The sequence below is a fragment of the Carya illinoinensis genome, chromosome 6 (assembly GCF_018687715.1).
Source record: "Carya illinoinensis cultivar Pawnee chromosome 6, C.illinoinensisPawnee_v1, whole genome shotgun sequence".
Taxonomy (NCBI): Eukaryota; Viridiplantae; Streptophyta; class Magnoliopsida; order Fagales; family Juglandaceae; genus Carya; species Carya illinoinensis.
In genome coordinates this window covers 11,763,604-11,774,190 of record NC_056757.1, presented here as the reverse complement: position 1 = coordinate 11,774,190, position 10,587 = coordinate 11,763,604, and the positions used below count along the sequence as shown (strand labels likewise).

At 36.0% G+C, this 10,587-nt stretch overlaps 1 non-coding gene across 1 annotated transcript; it reads left to right on the top strand.

Moving 5' to 3' along the window:
* Positions 1-10,106: 10,106 nt before the first annotated feature.
* On the top strand, positions 10,107-10,213 carry LOC122314581. Its single transcript, XR_006243801.1, has one exon. It is a non-coding gene; the product is annotated as a small nucleolar RNA R71 (small nucleolar RNA).
* Positions 10,214-10,587: the final 374 nt, after the last annotated feature.

Below are 10,587 nucleotides of genomic sequence, written 5' to 3'. Positions count from 1 at the left end.
CTATTTTTTAGATGCATTTAGTTAAAAAGAAAATTAGTTTTCTATATTAAAAAAAACATGTTTTTCAAATGTAATAGAATATAGGCTTTAGATTATTTTTTTTTAAAAAATTGCTTTACAACATCTATTTCTGGAAAAAAAAATTTAATAGTATAGCCTTTGTTAAAAAAAAAAAAAAAAACCCAGGTAGAGCCCGGAACCATAATCCGGATTCATCCGGGTTTCGGCCCGGGTCATAACCCGGGTGTATCCGGGTTGAAACCCGGCCCGGGTTTGGAATCTGGATTCCGGGTTGGGTATACCCGGATATCCGGTCCGAAACCTGGATGAACAGTGCTAAAAATATGTTAGTAACTCGCATATTTTGCTTGCGCTGCTAGATAAGGGGGATCCTTTTCTTGGAAGGGGATTATGAGGATCATGCCGAAAGTATTACAAAATTGGAAGGGGATTATGAGGATCATGCCGAAAGTATTACAAAATTCTAGATGGATGGTTTAAGGTGGTAATCTAGATTTTTGGTATGAAAACATTCTAATAATCCCAAAGATACCAATAATTACAAGTCCCCAAAAGAAACCAACCAACTACAACACTTGAATTAGATTCTACTAAAACATTTCTCAAATTGAGTTGGTGACACATCCTCAATCTATCTAAAAAAGCACAACATTCCGCCACTATATTTATACCATGCCCATAAGAATGAGCAAATCCGCAACCACATAGCCATGCACATCCCGAATTACACCACACCCACACGAGATACCTAGGTTACCACATGACCCACCATTGACATTTAATTTGATCCAACCTTGAGTAGGCTGAGACCACGCAACAATTATAGGAGGCTTTATGATAATTGGCACAATAGGGCAGTTTAATTCCTTGAGAGTAATACTTTCATTAGTGCCCAAAATTTTAAACTTCCATAAGGACTAAGAAACCTGCACAATGAAACCTTTCACCTTATGAACTAAGTCCCTCCAATCAAACACCACTTCTTCCATCCGTACTGAACAACGAGCACACCATAAAGCCCAAGTAATAATAATTGGGATAGCCCCACAAAACCAACCAACTTGTGATGATAAAGACGCACGAAACCACCAAATGTTCACTATGTGTTGCCATACACGAATCTAAGGTAAGCTAATCCTGAAAACAGATGCAAAATAATTCCATACTTGTCTCACTAAGTGCCCATCACACAATACATGGTCTAGCATTTCAATTTGAGGAGAGACACAACAATTACACTTCGAGGCCATTTGAATACCAACATGGCGAATCATCTCATCAACAGGAATAACATGGTAGCTGATTTCTTGGCTAAGGAAGGGTCGAATGGAAGGGTTAAGGATTTTTTTGGATAAGTTTTTGGTTCGGGGTGACTTTGTGGACTTGTACATATGGATAGATGGGGCATACCTTATATTTGTCATTAGTAGTTTGTTTGGTTTTGGGGAATGGCTTATTGATGTATTCACGGTTTTTCTCAGCTTGAGTGAGGGTTTTATCAATAAACGAAGGTGCCGTCCTCCTTTCTTTAAAAAAAAAAATGGTGATCTCGGTGAACTTCCCAAATAACTCAGTACATGGAGTGAATCTTTGGTTCAATGAATAAAATATGAAATCGCTGTGATGGTAAGCAGCCACATTGGCTCGAGAATGGAAGTAGAGGAGAGAAAGACTAGGATTTTTGACAAAGGGAAGTGAGATATAAAAGTTTCAACAAAAAGGCTAGGGGAGGGAGTTAAATAAAAACTAAATGAAGTTGTTTTGATCTCAAATTTGTGGTTTGATCTTAGTCTTGTATGTTTACTTACACTATGACAAATCCAATGATTTTTTTCATTGGATGTAAGCCCAACTTGATTTTGAATATATAATTATAATGATGTGATCGGTTCCTCAAAAGCTTCAAAATTAGAGGAAATTAAGAATGGCATGTCAGTCAAAAGCCCGCAATTAACTTTGTAGTCTTGTGACTATTAAAGACCCAATCATTGATTCAAAATTCTTTTAACTTTATATAGTAATTTGGTTAAACCTTTAATCCTTAGGATCATAATATTCCACCATGCTTCTGAATCTGACATCCATGGCAGCCCAGTCTATTGACATTGACCCGATGGTAGCCCTTTCCCTTTTGATGGCTTTACTCATATATCAATATTTAGTGACTTAACATTATGCCTATATATAGTACCATGTATTTTAATCTAGCCTATAGGTCTTCCCCTCCGTGACTTAAGCTCGAGACGTAGTCTGTCCTCTATTATCAATTGTCAGAGATTCAATGATTGATTCAAAAGCCCTAAGACTGTTGGATACTAATTTGGCAAAACCTTAAACCCTCATGAATGAAGTGTTTCAACCCTTCTCAAGAAAGCTTGTTATAATTTTCTTCAATGATATATTAATCTAATTAGTCTAAATAGGACCACTTGTAGCTGTTTTCCCTTGCTCTGAAGCGAAGCGAGAGGTTGTGTTGAGATTGACTACCTTGGTCACTAAGCGTCTACTGATAGAGTGAAGGCAGACCCTTCTAAGATCAAGTCCATGGTTGAGTGGTGATTACGCCAAAAAAATAACGCGGTAGTTGTAGCACAACTTTGGGGTTCCACAGAGAGACAAATTAAAAGAATAGCAGAAGGAACAAAGAAACTGAAAATTTAATAATGTAAGACAAACCCTTTTTGGAAAGAAATAAACAGAAGAGCCAAAATTTAATAATGAAAATGTTTGACCAGAATTAATAGCAATGAAGCATCGGGAATCTCTTACTTGAACTTGATAATTCTATGACCATAATACTAATAGATACTTAGAAAGGCTGCAGATTCCTAATATTTCTCATTAATTTCTCTTTCATTCCTTATTTATGACTTAATTTCTTTGACTTTGGATGTATGAAATTCTCCTTTGATTGTTCTCTTCTTCCTTATTAGCCAGACTTCAGTTTAATCATTTTGAAATTCATTCCTGCAATAAAATCATTAGACATTGAATCAAAACTTGGGCATTATGAAATTAAGGTTTAAATTAGAAAAACATAATCAAAATGTCTAAATAACACATATAATCTATCAATTAAACTCGTCAAAGCAATGTTCAGAGTACACTTTCATGCACTCATCACACCCGCCAACTTAGTTATTGCTAGTCCCTAGCAATTTTTATGCAAAAACAACGAAAGAGACCAAAGAAAATCATATACAAAGGCCACTAAGTCACATTTTTTAGATTCACATATCAAAGCAATTTTAGGAATTTAATAACCCTATCAGAAGCAATCCACCTATAGCAATCTACAGAGTGTGTGTGTTCCAAACTATATCCATCTAACTAGAAGGCCTAACACATGCAACATCAAGAACATCTCAAGCAAAAGGTTCAACTCCATAACTCATGGGTATAAAAGTGTTTCATGTGAGGATTCTCTCTATGGAGTTGACAATGGGTGTACACACACTCTCATGGGGAATTGGGCAATTATGTACAAGTAACAAGCAAACATTGATCTTATGATAGGAACACTAACAAATTAGAGTTCCACCACTCTTTCCAAAAGCTTACTTAGGATCAAAACGGTCAACACAAAAAGTGGTAACGTGGCTTGGGTTTGGGGCTATATGAAAAAAAAATGATGAAAATGATTCAAAAAGTTCCAAGTACATACAAAGAGAATCTTATTAAATATCTCAGTAGACCACATTTCTCACTTGATGTACTCTCCAATTTTTCAAATCATCGAATAATAATGATTTTCCTTCTTCTTCCTTTTCCCTTTTTTTTAACAATTTGATGAACAAACACATGTCACTTTGGTATTTTTGCCATTTCTACCCAACTTTGACTTTTCTTTTCAAGAACCCAACACAAAAGAAAAAAAAAATCAAATTCCACACCTAGTATACACTTAGAAGTAAAAAAGGTAAAAAAATCAGTGTATATGCTACACTCCAATGTGGAGAGGCATGGATAATGTGAGCATATGAAAAGAAAAAGTTACATGTGTTTATTGGCTCAAAGTTGGATACTGGGGGTTCTATGATGGAAAGGGTTAGCTTGAAATGCTCAAACGTTGATCCTAAGTTGACATTTGTCATATCCCAAGTATATCCATCATCTTACCACAAATCATGTAATGATATTATCAAAAGAAGTTTCCAATTCAATAGATCAATGATCGTTTATCACAATTTCTTGCATTTGTAGGCTTTCAATCCTCTCCAAAACTCACAAGAATACTTAAGCAAAAAAGTTCTCTAGCTACATGTGTCAAACCACTATATTACCACAAAACTTGGATGAGTGCATTAGGGGTTTTGTGAATGCTTCAACAAAAGAATGATTATGCTGGGTTTGGTGAATTCACGAAGATGGCTATGAATGAAAATGAGTACAGATGTGAAAAGGATGCACATGTGATGCACATTTAAAAAAAAAAATTGACACATGAAAATATGCCACAAAGTTCCAACAAGTATTTTAAATATTGAATTTGCACCACCAGCCTCAACTTAAATGAAACATTGTTCTCAATATTTAAGAATCAAAATTAAATGAGGAGTAACTAAAAATGCTAGAATACACCTAATGAGTGATGTGGGTAGCTTGCTAAACACAAAAAATGGTAACATGAAATGGTAAAATGAAACTAACCTACAAACAAAAACAAAGAAAACAAAAAGAAAAAGAAAGAAAATAAGAGAAAAACAAAACAAAACAAACAAAACAAATAAAGAAAAACATACCTGTGTGATGTTGTCAAGGTTGATAGACCCGATCTACAAGTGGAATGTTTTCTACTTTCGAAACTTGCCTATCAATTAATACTTTAAGACGTTCACCATTTACTTTAAAGATCCGACCATCTTTAGAATCCTCTATTTCAACTACCCTATTTCCAAAAATATTTTTTACTACAAAAGGGCCGGTCCACCTAAACCGAAGTTTTCCTAGGTGCTTATGGAGTCTAGAATCATATAAGAACACTCGATCATTAGGTCTAAACTTTTTTCTCAAAATATTTTTATCATGAAACGCTTTCGTTTTAGCCTTATAGATTCTAGAGTTGTCATAAGCCTCTTTTCTCAACTCTAATTCGGTCAACTAAAATTTTCTAAGCTTACCTCATGCTTCTCCTCTATCAAAATTGAAATACATGATAGCCCAATAAGCTCAATGCTTGAGCTCCACCGGTAAGTGGTAAGGCTTTCCAAAAACAAGTCTGTAAGGTGACATGCCTAAGGGAGTTTTGAAAGTTGTACGGTAGGCCTAAAGTGCATCTACTAGTCTCAAAGACCAATCTTTGCTATCTGGCTTGACCATTTTTTTTAAAATTTGCTTAATTTCTTTGTTTGCAAGTTCTACCTGTCCACTTGTCTAGGGGTGGTAGGTAGTAGAGATCTTATGTACCACCCCATATTTTTTATCAAAGCCTCAAAAGAATGGTAGCAAAAATGTGTACTTTGATCACTAATGATAGCATGTGGTGTACCAAATCAAGATAACACATTCTCTTTGAGAAATTTAATTACCATCCTATTGATAATTGCTCCTGCAAGCTGCTATCTCTACCCATTTTGACACATAATCTACTGCCACAATAATATATTGATATCCAAAAGAATGAGGAAATGGTCCCATAAAATCAATGCCCCAATAATAAAAAATTTCAAACACTAAAATTGGGTTTAAAGGCATCATATTACGATAGGACATAACTCCTAACTTTTGACACTTTTCACATGGGCGACAATAGATGTCTGCATCCTTAAATAAGGTGGGCTAATAAAATTCACACTGTAGAATTTTTGCAGCGGCTTTCTTCATTGAAAAGTGGCCCCCACAAGTTTGGGAGTGACAAAATTAATAGACGCTCGTAATCTCTTCATCAGGGATGCAACACATTAAAATTTGATCAGGGCAGTATGCGAAAAGAAAAGGGTCATCCCAATAGAAATTACGTACCTCAGTCATGAGCTTCCTCTTGTCCTGAGCACTCCAATCTATCGGTATCTCACCTGCATCCAAATAATTCACAATATGAGCAAACCATGGTAGAGAAATAATAGAAAGTAAATGTTCATCAGGAAAATCATCCCTAATTGGCAGGTGGTCAGAGGTGTACTCAAATGTGAGCCTTGAGAGATGGTCAGCCACTGCTTTCTTGTCTTTGATGGTGATGTCAAATTTCTGCAAAAATAAAATCCATCGCATTAGTTGTACCTTAGCATCCTTCTTTGTAAGAAGGTACTTAAGGGCTTCATGATCTGTGAAAATAAAAATAGGAGAAAGAATCAAGTAAGCATGAAACTTATCCAAAGCAAACACTACAGTTAGCAACTATTTTTCAGTGGTTGAGTAATTCATCTAAGCACTATTTAGAGCTCTACTAGCATAGTAAATGACAAAATGCTTCCCCTCCGTTCACTATCTAAGAACAGCACCTATAAAAAAATCACTAGCATCACACATGATCTCAAAATCCAATCAGGTAACTGCATTATGGGTGGTGAGGTAAGCTTGCCAATTAGCATTTTAAAGGCCTCTTGACAAGCTTGTGTCCTCAAATGGGGCATCTTTAGTTAGGAGGTCACATAGTGGTCTAGATATGGTGGAAAAATTCTATATGACCTCCTATAAAAGCCTGCATGACCAAGAAGGGATCTCACATCCTTTATTGTCCTAGGTGTAGACAACTTAGAGATTAATTCAATTTTAGATTGATCAATCTCTATCCCCTTAGAAGAAATAATATACCTTAAGACAATACTTGAAGGTACCATAAATATGCATTTTTCCCAATTCAAAACCAATTCATTCTCCTCACAACGAGTCAACACTCTCCCTAAATTCAATAAGAATACATCGAAAGAAGATCCAAAAAACAATCAGTGGAAAAATTCTATATGACCTCCTATAAAAGCCTGCATGACCAAGAAGGGATCTCACATCCTTTATTGTCCTAGGTGTAGACAACTTAGAGATTGATTCAATTAATCTCTAATTCAATTTTAGATTGATCAATCTCTATCCCCTCAGAAGAAATAATATACCTTAAGACAATACATGAAGGTACCATAAATATGCATTTTTTCCAATTCAAAACCAATTCATTCTTCTCACAACGAGTCAACACTCTCCCTAAATTCAATAAGCATACATCGAAAGAAGATCCAAAAAACAGTCAGTGGAAAAATTCTATATGACCTCCTATAAAAGCCTGCATGACCAAGAAGGGATCTCACATCCTTTATTGTCCTAGGTGTAGACAACTTAGAGATTAATTCAATTTTAGATTGATCAATCTCTATCCCCTCAGAAGAAATAATATACCTTAAGACAATACTTGAAGGTACCATAAATATGCAATTTTCCCAATTCAAAACCAATTCATTCTCCTCACAACGAGTCAACACTCTCCCTAAATTCAATAAGCATACATCGAAAGAAGATCCAAAAAACAGTCAAGTCATCCATAAAAAATTCTATGCAATTTTCAACCATGTCACAAAAAAAGCTCATCATGTAACGTACAAAAGTAGCATGTGCATTACACAATCCAAATGGCATTCTACGAAAAGCATAAGTGTCAAAATGACAAGTGAAAGTGGTTTTATCTTGGTCTTCTAATGCAATTTCAATTTGATAATAATCAGAATAACCATCAAAGAAACAATAGAAAGGATGACCAGCCATACGCTCAGGAATTTGATCAATAAAAGGGAGAGGAACATGGTCTTTCCAGGTGGCAGCATTCTATTTTCTATAATCAATGCACATCCGCCACCCAATCACAAGTTTTGTAGGGACTAACTCTCCCAGGTCATTCTTCAACACAGTAACACTTGACTTTTTATGAACAACTTGTGTAAAACTTACCCATTTACTATTATAAATATGATATATGATTCTTGCATCTAATAGTTTCAACACTTCATTCTTCGCCACTTTTTTCATAGTGGGATTAAGCATATGTTGGGGGTCTCTATGAGGGCTAGTTCCTTCCTCCAAATTAATTTTATGAGAACAGACCAAGGGACTCACACCTTTTATATTAACAATGCTCTAACCTAAGGCTGACTTATGCTCACTTAAGGTCCGAATTAATTTCTCACATTGAGACTTAAACAATTCAGATGGGATAATAACAAGAAAAGTATCACCTGGACCAAGGAAAACATTTTTTAAACCTTTAGGCAGAGGTTTCAATTCAACTTTGGGTGCTTCCACACTTCAAGAAATTTGTTTTTCACTTTTATCAGGCAACTCCTCAAACTTTGGTTGCCATGCCTGAGTGTCATAATCTTGAGTTCTATAAACAATAACAAATATCAACTACATCAGATGAATCACTGATCGAATCAAATTTAGAATTAAGAAGAAAAAACTCAAGGGGATCAAAATAATGAGCTATAGAAACTCCCCTATCCCTGAGTGAGTCAATCATGTATGTCTGGTGGCTCTCGTCACCATTTTCTGACTATTTTGGAATATGGAAGATATCAGCTTGAGAGTCATGTTCCCAAAAGACAGCTTCATGAGCCCATTCCTACAATTAATAAGAGCATTAGCAATGGCAAGGAAAGGCCTACCTAAAATCAAAGGAATTTTGAAGTAGTATGAACAATAGAGCAAGTGTCAAGGATTAGGAAATCAACAGGATAATAAAATTTATCAATTTGAACTGGAACATTCTCTACCACACCCTGGAATACTTTGACTGAACGGTTAGCCAATTGCAAGACCACAATGGTTGGTTTGATTTCACCCAACCCAAATTGTAAATAAATAGAATATGGCATTAGATTTATGCTAGCTACTAAACCTAGTAAAGTTTGTCCAAACTCATGATTTCCAATGCTGCATGCAATGGTTGGAGAACCGGGATCGTTGTACTTGGTAGGAATCCACTGCTCAATTAGAGCACTAACTTGCTCTGTTAGGAACACTGTCTTCTTCATATGGTGCTTCCTCTTAACTGTATACAAATCCTTGAGAAGTTTTACATAAGTAGGAACTTGTTTCATCACATGCAAAAGAGAAAGATTGATTTTTACCTGCCTTAAATTCTCTAGGATTTCATTGTTAGGATCCAGAGTTCGCTTGCTTGATTTTAAAGCTTGAGGGAATGATACCTTAACAGGACTCTTTGTCACCTTAAGTTCCTTGGGCAACTCGGCATCACTACTATCTTGATTCTTTTCCACATCCTCTGATTTGTTCATTGTTGGGATGTGTAATGACTTACCACTTGATGTCACAATGACATTCATATCTTTCAAATTCTCTTGCGCCATGTGTTGAGCATGGGGTGCGGGCTGAGCTTGAGAATGGAACTTACCTCGCTCAGTCACACTCAAGGAGCTCATCAATTTGGACACTTGGCTATTTATCTCCTTTTTTTCTTCAATAATCTATGTAATCAAAGATTCAAACTTTTGGTTAGTCTTACCCTGTGCCTCAATAAAAGCATGCAAAGTGTCTTCTGAAGGACTTGTAGAAGATGAAGGTGCATGATATGGTGTAGGATATGATTTAGGGGGTTGTGCAGGCCGTTGGTTTTCAGACTTCTAGCTAAAATTGGGGTGATTGCACCACTCCAGATTATAGGTATTAGAGAAAGGTGTAAAAGGCTTATTGTACATATCTAATGCATTATATTGTTCCTTATACACCCCTCTCATCTCAACAAATGTGGGACACTCTTGGGCAAGGTGATCTACCTCGCTACACATAAAACATGGTCCAAAATACTCTGTATGATTAGCCACGTGTGTTGGCTTTAAGTCCTTAGTCTTTAACATCTCTAGTTTCCTAGTGAGCATCTCAACCTTAGCCTTTAGGTTATCCTCTTCCCTGAGATGGTAAATTTGACCACAATTTGGGTTTGCTACAGGTTGTGAGCTATTTTTTCTCTCAGTAGCACTAGGTCCAGTCCAAGTATGAGCTTTTTCAGCAAGCTCATTGAGGTATTCCATGGCATCATCAGGAGCTTTCTGTAAAAACTCACCATTACACATCATCTCCACAATTGACACTCTCTAAGTGTAAGGCCCTCATAAAAATAGCTCACTAAGCACCAATTCTCATATGCATGGAGAGGACACATACTCAACAACTCCTTAAATCTCTCCCAAGACTGATACAAAGTCTCACTATCTTTTTCTAGAAAGGTGGAGATTTGCTTTTTTAAATTGTTGGTCTTATGTTGGGGAAAATATTTATTAAAGAAGACCTGAGTCAACTCATTCCATGACCCAATAGATCTTGGTCTCAGTGAGTATAGTCAATTCTTAGCTTTATCTTTGAAAGAGAAAGGAAAGAACTTAAGTCTCACAATGTCATCAATTACATTTTGACTATGAAAAGTCACAACTACTTCCTCAAACTCCCTAATGTGCACATATGGATTTTCATTTTTCAAGCCATGAAAAGTAGGGAGTAACTGTATCATCCCTGTTTCAAAATCCAGTTGGTGAGTATTAGTTTGAATTATGATGTATGATAGTGTGGCTGTGCGTGTAGGGTGGAGGTAATCCTGAAGGGTCTTAATGGGTTGATCTCTGTGTT